Consider the following 13,677-nt stretch of genomic DNA (forward strand, 5'->3'; position numbering starts at 1 on the left):
TCTTTATCCTGCCTCAAACTGTTGTCAAGCAACGCCAAATGGGTTGTCTAGGGGGAGTAACAGACCCCCTGGCAGGGATAACTCTCCAAAAGACACATTGGCACTGAAATGTTGCCGCATAGTGTCCATTTTGTTGTCCATGCTACGCACAACATCGCCAAACTCTCCAAGACGTTGCAGCATTAGTATCTGCACCTACAGGGGTTCACCGAATAAAAGAATAAAGCAGTCAGTCCTGGTCCCTCAACTACTAAACTATGACATTTACAACTAGGTCTACTACATGTACAGGTGGCCCCAGTGGGAATTAAACCAACAACCACAGGTGTTGTTTGCAAGTTGTACCTGATTGCCCAGTACGAGCAAACGTCATCAACATTGTTTCACTTGCTTCACCTGCTCTTGAAGTGAGCCGCTGCCATCCGAAGCTACAAAATGAAAGGCATTTGGTAATTTTGGACCTACATCACAGTCAAAGAAGTAAAATTTAAGAAAGAGTGCATGTTCTCACCTGCTCGTGCATTGCTTTCCCTCAGGGCTTGGTTCTCATTCTGGAAATCTACATTAAAAAAAATATATATATATATATATAAATAAAACAACAACTAAAGGCACAATTTTCCATACTGTTAAAGTTTCCAACATCTGCAATTTCCTGTTTGTCCATCTCAACTCCTTTCAATATTCTTCTCCTTATAGCCCAGTAACTAGACATTGTGACTAACAATTTATTTACCTTGAAAGCCGAAACGATTGTCCAACAGTAGGTCTCTTGGATGAAGATAACCGATTGTGCTCTGGTCAAGGTATCTGCAAGAAAATGTGAACAAAACCACATTGTTAACGTTATATACAGAATATACAGTAGCTATGCTGTGGGGGGGAAAACTGGTCAGCCAAATGTGGAACAGTAAAATGTATTCATTCAGTGTAGTGATTCAAGTAAACTGCATTGTCCTCAAACATAAAAAGTACAGCAGTTCAGAGAAATAACTCATAAATCACCTTAAATGCTAGAAGAACAGTAGCAACACAGCACATGTTAGCTAACACTTGCTAAAACTGACCTAGCAGCATGCTTGTTCGGACTAACAAAATAATTTAAATAACCTATATACATCATTCTGTTTTGTTAAAAAACACCAAAAGTTAAACTTAAGTCTTTCTAGATGTAAAGCTTTGGCTAATTTACCTACAGTAGCTAGATACATTTTAACATGTAGAACATGCTTGAACTCAGTGTGTAAAAAAGGCGAAACAGCACGTATTAGCACTGTGTATTGTGCTCTAGACTAGCAGCGTGCGTGTCGGCACAAACAAATTAAAACAACCTACCGGTTAGGGGTGGTGAAAAAAATCAATTATCGATTAATCGCGAGTATGTTATGGACGAGCATGAATCGATCATTAAATTTTCAAAAATCGATTTTTTTATTTATCTAAACCTGACACTACCACCGTGTGTGTGTGTGTGTGTGTGTTCATTAGATGAATGTAAATCTGTCGTTAATGCTGAGATGATTCTGAGGGAACACTCTAGAAATCCTCCCGCCTCGCCTCCTCTGGAGCTCAGGCACATTAGCATTAGCGCGTTAGCACGGCTCAGATTCGCGCACAAACACCGAATAAACGCCTTCAATCCGCAGATTTATGAGCGCTTCAGATGAGCGAGCGCGACACACATCGACGCGCACATTCGCGGGAATTAAGGCGATCCTGAGGACGCGATGAGCGGATCTCACACACACACACACACACACACACACAGCCGGACTGATGCTGGAAACACACCGCCGCTCCGCTGCACCGACCCGCGGCTCCCGCTCACGGAACCGAACGGGCCTCGACACTCCTCCGACACGAACCCGTTTTTCTTCTGTCGTTTTTTCCCCTTTTGTCTTTCTCACGTCAGGAAACGAACGAGAGGAGCTCGAGCGTTCCACGCGCTCCCGCCCCCCTCACGCGCGCACCGCATCCATCACTATTGACATTTTGTCACTGTGTTCTACAGTACAGTATATAAGCTGAAGCTACAGTAAGTTGTTCAAAAATGTTCATTTTGTCTTCTTAATGATTAAATTGGACAATTTTCTTCTAGAAAGACAAGGTGTTTGGAGAAAAAACTTCTTCTTTACCTTGACATGTTTCGACTGCAACCTGCAGTCTTCCTCCACCTGAACACGTTGTCTTTCTAGAAGAAAATTGTCCAATTTCTACAGTATGTTGGTTCTGATCTACTTCCTAAAGGAAATAAGCCTTTCATTTATTTGTTATTGTTTAGTTCAACTTGATGAGTCACAACACAATGTGATGTATTCATTTCTGTGTAACTACACGACACTACACGACAAGTGCTTTGAGTTGTTGTTACTCAATAAAAGAGTTAAGTAATTCAGTAGCTGACTTTTTTTTTATACCGCAATCACTTTGATTCAAGATTCAAGAGTTTTATTTGTCACATACACAGTTATATACACAATATACAACTGGCAGTGAAATGTAAACAGGTCCGCTCCATGGACAGTGCAAATAACAGTTACAAGAACACAAGGGGAAATTAAAATAGAAATAGAATAAAATTAGAATAAAAAGTATTAACATAAGTAGAGTTATAAATAAATCAAGTAAGATAAAAATAGGAAATAAGATAAAAATAAAAAAATAAAATAAAAATATAAAATATAAAATAAGTGGATATGATAAGTGAGAAACTGTAGACTTAAAAATAAGTGGTTCACATAAAATATATATATATATTTATATATAGAGAAGTATGATGTGCATGCAATAGGTATAATTGCAAATGGAGTATAATGGAGTATAAACTTTGCAGTGTATTTTCGTTTACTGTTGTGAAATGGAAAATCAATAATCGCTAATCAAGAATCGTTAATAATCGTAATCGAATCGAATCGGGAAATCAGACAGATTAACCACCCCTACTACCGGTATATACATCAAAAATGAACATAATATTGTGTTACACAAAAAGGAAACATGTACTTACTTAAACGCTCGTAGTCGAGGATATTTTCTGATCTCCTCTCTTCAAATACTAAAACCGTGTGATGAGTTGCCGGCCGCTGTTGGTAAATCTGTTTCATACGTTTTTCCGGTTTGTCTTCCGTCTTTTTTAGGTATACTGCCCCTCTCGGCCGGTGGAGGTACTTCTCTGTTTGGTTTGGTTTTATTTTTATTTAAATTAGTACATTTATAGACAAGTAATATACAAAAAGTACAATGAGAGAAAAATAAAAATAATAAAGCATTGTGGTACAGTTCCGAATATGTAGAACAAAGAATAACAACAAATATAACAATGTATATAAAATAAATAATAAAAATAAGAATTCTGAGATAGAAAATACTTTATAATATTAAGGCAGTCACATGAAATTGAAAAGCTTTCAGGTTTCTGTTTTTGTAAGCTTTTTGTTTTGCGACCTCATGTTTGAAAGGGTTTCAAAGTATATTGTAAAAATCAGCTTTATAAAAGGTAATATTAGAGGGCTTCTTTTGAGTTATTCTTGTCTTATGAATGTATAATTTTTCCTAAATAATTAATAATATATTTTTGTTTTTCAGAAAAATATGGGTTTTGAAAACAAAGTAAAATGTCATGAAGTTCTAAGTTCTAATTTTTTGTCATGTCTATTTTAAAGTCAGTCCAAAAAGAAATAGAAAAAGGGCAATACAAAAATAAAAGTGTTCAATATCCTAAAATGAACTTTCAAACTTTCTTAACCCTCCTATTATGCTAAAAAAAAAAAAAGTATTACATCCATTATGGGTCAAATTGACCAACACTGTTTAAACACACTCAACATGCAAATAATCAAGTGAAAATTTAAATGTAATTTCCTAAACCTAACCTTATCATGGAATCAAGAGTCAAGAATCTGTTATAAACCCTAATGGCTTTGGAGCAAAAAAAACTAATATTTGATATAATTCACATATAGGCTAGGCTATTATGATTTTATAATCGCTTCAAATGTGAGAACTAGTTAAAATGCTGTCAGTTCCACTCTATTTCCCAACAAGCCAAACATAGCCAACGTGGCTGGTCGAATTTGAGAGTAGAAATCCTTGTATATCAAAGCGGCTTGCCGCCAGCCGGCCGCGGTCCATTAGGCGGAGGCAACCGCCAGAGAAAATGAAGCCGGCGGCCCGCAAGAAATGGGAGTGACGTATTCGGCGGCAAACGTTTCATCACCGCCAGCGGGACGCACCTATAGCCGACAGCTTAGGGCCGGCGGCAAAAAGAAGCCGTGCCGATATTTTTTGCTATCTGGGTATGATTTTCACTGAACTTCGTTTATTCTGTCTGCAGTTCACACACTAGCTGTTTCTGATATGTGACACAAACATTCTTATATTGCATCATGACATTAAACTAGTGAACTTACATTCCCATCGCTTACCTGTGAGTGAATATCAGATCTGATCGTTGATTTCAGAGTTTCTGAATGTTGTTGTGAAGAAGCTTCAGGTTCATCTGTTCAGTTTCACTTTCACTGAAGTCTTCACACACATGCAGTGATGTCATAGAGCTCCGCCCATAATCATGAATATGAAGCAGTTCCTGATTCATCCCTGATGAAAACAGTGTAAGAAACTGTTAGAATATTATGTGTAGTTTTGTTAAGTTCCTTAATTTTTTATGACAACAGTGGCAAATATCAAGTTATTATCACAGTTTATACAATTGCCGATTGTTAGAAGTGGCACACACTTAACATAGAGTAAAACAATAAAGGCTTTTGTAAAGTTGCTAAAAAATAAACGATGAAGGCATGGTAAATTTTATTTTTTTTTAAATCCATAATTGTTAGTTGTTATTAAAGCCGACCCAGGGGCCTAACTACAGGCAGTGCAGATATCGCATTTCAAATCAAATGCGCTGGTTTCAGATTTGAAAAATCACACGTCATTTGCGCTCTACCGCCGCGCTTACTGACGAATGTTCCCTCTAAGCTGCGCACGTGCAGACAGACGCAAAATGCAGGGAGAAATCCATTTGATTGTAGTTTAGATGAGAAATAATTGCAGTGCTCTGGTCAACCGCAATTAGTATCGCGTGTATAGTGTTAGAACCGGCGAATGCGGTTTACAGGTTTCATTGAGAGAATTATCATGTGTTATTATATTATAGGCTGTTATAATTATATTATATATTGTAAGCCTAATAAAGAATTGATCTCACAAGGGGATTGTTTAGGGATCCTTGCCATTAAAAAGTAAAGCAAAACCCCTGATACAGAAAATCTTGGAAATTGATAAGCAATAAAGTCAAGTCAACTTTATTTATATAGCACTTTTCACAATGCAGATTGTTTCAAAGCAGCTTCACAGTGTTAAACAGTAAAAATAATGCAACAGAACGGTGATGTCATCAGATCATTTCAATTATCAAACAGTGACAATGTGGGCAGATCAGTAATTTAGTTTATATGGTTAATTTAGTTTACTAATTAGATTTATTTGGATATTTAGTTAACATTTTAGTGTCCCCAACTGAGCAAGCCAAGCCAAAGGCGACAGTGGCAAGGACATCAGGTGGCATCAGTTGACCTAATGGAGAAAAATAAACCTTGGGAGAAACCAAGCTCAGTCGAGGCCCGGATCCGGCTGACTGCACTAAACTTCGGGATAAAACAGAGAGACTATCATTAGCGTAGATGCCATTCTTCTGATGATGTAACGAGTACATCAGGTCTGGGGCACGTTCAAAGCTCAAACCGGTGCGCAACGTTTTGCTATGGTTTCCGGTTGAACGTCATGTTTCCTGGAAACGGTGTGCAACGGGTTTGAGATGCGTTTGATCTCGTTTGGTGGGTGTTTCAAAAATGTCAGCCCAATCAGCGGCAAAATGTATATAAACCACGCGGTATTAAAGAGACAGCTCACACAATGGAAGAAAAGTTGTAAACATGATTGTTGTAAGAGTTTAATAGTAATATATATATATATATAATCAACATGATGATGTATGTGTTTATATCTTTAGCTTAATTGCAAGGCAAGTTTATTTATATACCAAATTTCATATATGGTAATTAAGTGCTTGACATAAAGTGAGAAAGAAAATACAAGCTATTAAAAAAGTAAGAAAATGATTTAAGTTAGAATTGATTACCAGGAGATAAGAAAGGTTCATTAAATGGGATTGGGATGTTGTCTTTTATTCTGGACGGCAAGGGCAGTGATTGCATGTATTTTGCAGTATTAAACACGTATTTATATCGATTTCATCAGGCTCCGAAAATTCCTCAAAAATAACACAAAGAATGGCCTTCTCAGCTGCCATAGTTACAACTCTTGTGTCAAAAGAACAGGGTGTTCAAGGCAGCACCGTTTCCGATTAAAAAACGTTTTGCAACGTTGTGTCGGGGCTGAACGCAGCCCTGGTGTTATGGGAAGTGTTCCTGGTTCCGGCTGACCTAGTTAATGCAGCCTAACAATCATTTAATCGAAAAAGTGTCCTATGTGTATGCCACAGTAAAGAGATGTGTTTTTAGTCTTTAAACTGACAGAGTGTGTCAATGCTAGGAAGACTGTTCCAGATTTCAGGTGCTAAATAGGAAAAGGATCGACCGCCTGCAGTTGATTTGAACTGGCCAGAATTTTGAGACCGCAGTAGACGTGATGGAGTATAATATGTTAAAGGGTTAGTTCACCCAAAAATAAAAATTCTGTCATTAATTACTCACCCTCATGTCGTTGGACACCCGTAAGAACGCCGGATCTGCTCATATTCTCGCGCATGCGTCGTGGAGACACACACGGAAGACAAGAACAAGCTGGATAAAGGTGTTATTTTGATTTTTTTTTGCGCACAAAAACTATTGTCGTTGCATCGTAAAATTATTGTAGAGTCACTGTGGTGAGATGGACTTTGTAACGACGTTTTAAGTGCCTTTCATGGATATTGGAAGTGTCAATGTACTGAATGCCAATGGAGGCCTATCTGAAGCCTTTCTCAGCATCAGCTTTACACTAAAATATCTTCATTTGTGTCTGAAGATGAACGGAGGTCTGACGGGTGTCCAACGACATGAGGGTGAGGAATTAATGACAGAATTTTCATTTTTGGGTGAACTAACCCTTTAAGAGCTCGCTCAAGTATTGGGGAGCTAAACCATTTAGTGCTTTGTAAGTAATCAGCAAGATTTTAAAATGTATGCAATGTTTAATAGGGAGCCAGTGCAGTGTTGACAGAACTGGGCTAATATGGTCATACTCAGAGATGTATAGTAACGAAGTAGAACTACTTCACTACTGTACTTAAGTACTAAAAGGCAGTATCTGTAGGTTTACTAGAGTATTATTTTTTTCTCCTACTTCCACTTTTACTTCAGTACATATTTCCGATGAGTTTAATACTTTTACTCCGATATTTTTTTATGTGCTGCATCGTTACTCGTTACAATTATACAAATTTTACGAATCATTCCATTCCAAACCCACATTACCGCGCATGAGAGAGCGAGAGAGCGAGAGAGAGAGAGAGAGAGCGAGAGAGCGAGCGCGCGCGCGCGCGCGCGAGAGAGAGAGAGAGAGAGAGAGAGAGAGAGAGTGCGCGCGCGCGCGAGAGAGAGAGAGAGCGCGAGAGAGAGAGAGAGAGAGAGCGCGAGAGAGAGAGAGAGAGAGAGCGCGAGAGAGAGAGAGAGCGAGAGAGAGAGAGAGAGAGAGAGAGTGCGCGCGCGCGCGAGAGAGAGAGAGAGAGAGAGAGAGAGAGAGAGAGAGAGAGCGCTCGAGAGAGAGAGAGAGAGCGCGCGCGAGAGAGAGAGCGCGCGCGAGAGAGAGAGAGAGCGAGCGCGCATTCACTGTCTTTAAAGGGGTGGTAAAACACATTCTTTTGAAGGCTTGCTTGTGTTTGTGGGGTGCATTGTAACATGTGTTCATGCTTCGTTTTAAAAAAAATTGCCTTATTTTTCATATATTTGACCTTTATTCTACACTGCTCTGTCCCTCCTTGTAAAACTTGATGCTTTCCGGGTTGTATGAAGCCGGTCCCTCAAAAATACGCGATGGGCTCTGATTGGTTAGCTGGCCCAGTGTGTTGTGATTCGCTAAACGCCTAGTGCACGTATGTCGGAAACGTCACGCCCCTTACCGGAGGCTGTGCTTTGGTCAGTGTTAGAAACAACGGCGTCAATAAAACCATACCAATCTGAGCCCGAATCAGACCCAGAACATTTGAGTGAAGATGATCGAGCAGAACCTGTTCAGTCCTCAAGAGTAAAGACTGCGGATCTATAATGATCGCTACTGAATGGCACTTTAACTTTTGTATTTTTAGAACGATTATAGCCAAATATCTGTCGCAAGAACTAACCCAAAACAAACACTAAACACTGGCTTTACTAGTAAGTTAGCCAAATCACACACAGAACCATGTTTAGCATGCCTGTAGATAAACAATACATAAAAGCTCTAATCAAAGAATCATTTACACTAATGCCAAGTTCGCTGTTGAGATTTTAACGTTAGTGTTTGTAACGTTAGGTGTTCGTCGGATAACGTTAAGTATGAATGAGCATTTAACAGACTGGTTTGCAGAACAGTGTTGTCATCTGTTTACTTCCTTGCTACAACCTATTACAGGAAAACACATCGATGAAAAATAAATCAGACTTACAGGTTGTGGCCCGTAAACAGCTTCTGTTTGTAAATCCAGCTTTCAGGACAAGCCGTTGTGCATATCCTGTATTGAACTCGCGAAGTTTGTGGAAGTTTGTGTTGTCCTCCGTGAAATGTGCAGCGCGCGCGTCGTGCATCCACGCACCGGCAGTGTTTTTTTCACACAGCTGACGTGCAAATCTGGCATTGAAATCGCGAAGATGGTGGATGTTTTCCTCTGTTAGATGTGCTGCAGGGAGCCCTGCGCGCGCCTGATTCCCCTCTGTCTCATACACACATGTGCATATAACATGCTGTATGTTAAACGCTCTGCAACGCACCCCCGTCCCTATGAAGGCTGAACAGAGCAAGTACCCCAGACCTGCAATCCGGATGAAAATAACAGCGTTTCCTCGGCATCGCGGCAACACCACTCCAGCCTAACTATACCACAACAGCGCCGCGATACAAAATGGCCTCACCCCCCCTTATTTAATATTCTCGGAGGAGGGTTTTATGTAAATATTGAGCCTGTTGATGTCACCAACCCTGGAGGAATGTGTGTAGTCCCTACTGGCCGTTTGCTGTAGTTCTTAGAAACTGATTTCTTTAAAAGCAAATATCTCCCTTTGCTTTAAACTTTGAACGTTGTAACTTTGCAGATGTTGTTTATGCTCAAGCAGCAACATTACACGGTAGCTAAAGTTAGAATAGTGAAATCGTGGTTTACCACCCCTTTAAAACAACACGAGCGTCTTGCGCTCAAATTGCTCTCTATTTGTTTCCATAGTTAATGTGCACTGTGAAGTAACATATACAAACAATGAACAGCTGTATTTTTATTAACTAAGATTAACAAAGATTAATAAATACAGTAACAAATGTATTGATCATGGTTAGTTCATGTTAGTTATTAGTCTAATACATTAACTAATGTAATGTTAACAAATCAAACTATATTGTAAAGTGTTACAAACAAATAATTTACTCAGAACACCTCTTGAAATGAGAATATAAGTGTGCTTACCCCATTTTTTTTTTTTAGTAAGAGTGGTTATAGTAAGATTTAATCTTAATGAACTACAGTATTTTCAGGTTATTTATATGACAATATGTAGAAAAATTACCTACCAACATTGTGATTGTCCTTTAGCTTAATCATTTGAAATAATAAAAACAATATGATGTTCAAACTTTTGACTACTTTCTTTAATAACTACATAACACACATTTTTCAAATAAACATCGAAATAAATCTAAATAATAAACTAAATTAACCATTTAAACTAAATTACTGATCGAATTATTGATCTAAAGCCCACACTGTCGCTGTGTGATGGTTGAGATGGGCTGATGACATCAGTGTTTTTTCCGGAGTGGCTATGCGGCTGAATAAAATTATGCTGCATTATTTTCCTGTTTAACACTGTAAAGCTGCTTTGAAACAATCTACTTTGTGAAAAGCGCTATATAAATAAAGTTGACTTGACTTGACTTGACCAGGCAAAGACCAGTGCAGCAAAGAAGGCTACTGCAGTTGCAGTCAACATCCTTTCCACACCACCAGAGAGTCCCGAGTCTGGTCACCAAGAAGTAGATTGCCAAGAACCAGGCCCTTCAAGACAACATCGAGAGGGAAGGAAACGGTCAAAACAACACACACAAAAAAATAACTTCACTGCTGTCACGGCTGGAAAAAGAGCTGAAAAAGGAATGCAAACAGAAGGAGAAATTTAAGAAAAGATGCCAACGGCAGAAGAAACAACAAATGTCCCCAAGGTCAAAGATAAACCTCGAGCTGCGAAGTTCACCTACAGTGGTAAGGAAACGTCTCCTTTTCCATGCGGCCCTTACCAACGACCTAAGAGCACGCTACCAAAATGCCACTGGCGAAAAGGAAAGGCAGATGATTGCGAAAATATGTGCCGGGGGTAAAATTATCCGGAAGTACAGGCTGAGGAAGTACGCAGAGGCAGCATTGGGTTTCTCCAAAAAAAAGGTGGAGAATGTCTAACAAAGAACCCCTGGCATTTCAACGTAAAGGAAACGCACGAATTGGAGAGACAGTTAAGACCTGCGTGAGACAATATTTCGAACGTGATGATGTGAGCCGATTGACAACTGGCAAAAAGCAGACTAAAATAGAAAGTAAATTGAACAAGCAAAAAGGTCCGTGTACGTTTTGATAGTTTGTTTTCCAATTAGAAATGAAATATGCAGAAACGCGAAAACGGTCGTTTTTTCGTTTGTAAAACAAAAACGGAAAATGAGATTTTGGCTGGATTTTCGTTTTTTCGGGTCACGGATAGAAAACAGAAACACGACTTCAAATCTCGTTTTCCACTTGTGGGCGGTCATTACACGCCCCTTTCCGCCGATTGGTGAATCAAATCTGAGACAGTGACATCATCATCAGTTCGTTCACCAAAATAACAGTCCTCTGCTGCTATATCAGAATATCATCTTTCTTCTGTGTAACCTAAAGCGTATTTCACAGAAACATGAATGCACAGATAATTAAAAAAAACCTACAGTAAATTTAATTAAATCTGTTGTTAACATTTATAGGCTAAGTACGCTCTCATTTGTATTCATGTGTTTTAATTTATATTTAAAGATTTCAGATGAAAAAGCCTCTAAGTGCAATCTGAAATTTTCTTCCAAAACGTGCAATTTTATCAAGCTCATATGTTTATGTCCGGTTATTTCACTTTAATGGCAATGCCTTAAACAGCTTAAGGCATTGTGTTTTTAAATGCAAAATGTAAATGCCTCTACATATGTAGCCAAAGCACATGACGGGCTACTACCACCGATCTATAGGCTATATATAATGATAGGCTATTCTCTATTCAGTTCCATTCAGTATTCTCTATCAGTGGCTACTGCACTCTTTTTTTATAATTATTTTAATGTTTTGTTTACATTTAAATTAAACCATTTAGCAGACGCATTCCTTGCAGTATATAGTAGGATATGCAGTCATTTATAATAATTGCAAAATAGGCTATCCACTAGGTGGCGCACAGGGACAACAATCACCATGGACGCGTCAAAAGGCGACCGCGATCCTTTGCCCCGCAGTAGCTTTTTTTCATATTTTCAGTGTTATTAATGCAATATTAAATTGCTGCTAAGTGTGTGTGTTACATTTGTTTTCACCATGTAGCCTATAGACCAAAACAAAAAACCAACAAATTTGAAATATAATAAGGCTAATGAAACTGTTATTCCTATTTGACATCCCTTAAATTAAACATTTCCCTAGAAATGTAATTAACATAATGAACATTATTATATGTCACACTTTATTTGCTATCCTCACTTTTGCTGTCTTTCCTTCGCTTTTAATTGGCCGTTAACATTTTACTTTCAATTTTTAATCGCAATTAGCGATTCTGCATCAATTGCTTCAATGGAAAAGAGCAAAACAAAAACTCTCGTAGGCCTATATTAAACATAGAACTTTTATTAACATAATGAACAAAAATACCACGCTGTAGAGCAGGCCTGGCGCTGTGGGGGATGAGGAGAGGAGTAGGCTATTCACATTCAGTTCGCCAATAGTGCTCACAAAATCGTGCCTTTTTAACAAACGATTTATATAACATTCCTGCTACAGCATACTGTCATAGCCTATTATCAAGATAAAACTGATAAATTAAAATTGGCAAAAGAGGCACGTCATTATCACTTTCCCAGCATTATTCTTAAAAGTAATGTTTTCAACAATATTGTAGGTTTATTGGCCTCGATGAGCGTCAGACTCCCAGCCCTGAGATTGTCACTGACGAAATTAAATAATTTGTGAATCTTTGTAAATATTAATAGACTTAGGCTATACATCGGGAAAATTTACCCAAACAGGATTATTATAGTTAGGCCTAATTAAGAAATAAAAATGATTAAAACATTTATGCTAATCGAAATAAACCGAAAACATATGAAAATATAAATATTAGTTGAAAAACTTAAACGAAAATTAGTGTTGCCTTCCTTTTCAATATCATTTTCTGGGTTTTCCCCCTGACTCTCAACTTACACGATCATCTTTAACCGACAAGATTAAATTAGAATTGAAATGTGTTTGTGAATCATTAAAAAAATCCCAGGGGTTTAGTTTTAGCCTACATGAACAATAGCAGAATAAACAACAGAACATGAGAGTTCATCATCATCATCACCCACCTGCTGCGCTGTGAAGGAAATAAAATAGGATTCAATTATATGGAGGGAATAAATAGCCTATTTCTGTGCGTGAAATTTATTTTACTTAATTAATTAGGCCTATTACCAAAATGAAAGGCTAAAAATGCAACAATAGACTACAGGCTAGTTTTGGTTCATTTTTGAGAAAGGAAAGGAAATAAAAGTGATACAGAAAGGAAATAAAAATGTACAAAAATAATAGGCCTATTTAACCCTTCACAGATTTGAATAGTGTTACATATATTTGACCACAAATGTCTGAGTATTTTAAGTTGTTTCCGCTTTTATAAGAAAATTCAAGTGAATGCGTCGGCGCCTCACACTCACACACAACATATCAGTTTTAGTATTAGAGAGATAGCCAGGTTATAACGCTGGTTTCTGTTTCAGTTTAGCTTTAAATTAGTTAGTTTTGGCCTGGGCCGGTTCTACACATTTGGAGGCCCTAGGCAAACTTTATGTTGGAGGGCCCCCTGCTCCACACACCCCTCCTAAAAAAAAAAACACTTAACATATACCCTTTTCATTACCTTTTTATTTAACATCTGTTATTAATTTTTTGTATTTTTATATAGCTACACATTTATATATATATAAATATATATTTATTTTATATGTCCATAATCATCAAACTTAAGGTAATATCTTGTTTGTTGAGGATGCTATCTTTTCTTTCTTTCTTTCTTTCTTTCTTTCTTTCTTTCTTTCTTTCTTTCTTTCTTTTTCTTTTTCTTTTTTCTGGTAGTCATTTGTTCAGTAATTTATTTAGGCTACATTAGCCGAACACACCTACCCACTATTTGGGATAACAAACTGATCAGGCCTAGAGTAAAATGAAAGAAA

General features: G+C 37.9%; 1 protein-coding gene across 1 annotated transcript in view; it reads right to left on the bottom strand.

Moving 5' to 3' along the window:
• The window catches only part of LOC307117987 (uncharacterized protein), a 49,289-nt gene extending 44,748 nt beyond the window's left edge, over positions 1 to 4,541 (bottom strand). The window contains exon 1 of the mRNA XM_079803280.1: positions 4,425 to 4,541. The gene's annotated coding sequence lies outside the window, so the exon portion shown is untranslated. The remainder of the gene's footprint in view (positions 1 to 4,424) is intronic.
• Between the last annotated feature and the right edge of the window lie 9,136 nt (positions 4,542 to 13,677).

The sequence above is a fragment of the Gobio gobio genome (assembly GCF_949357685.1).
Source record: "Gobio gobio genome assembly, chromosome: 21".
Classification (NCBI taxonomy): Eukaryota; Metazoa; Chordata; class Actinopteri; order Cypriniformes; family Gobionidae; genus Gobio; species Gobio gobio.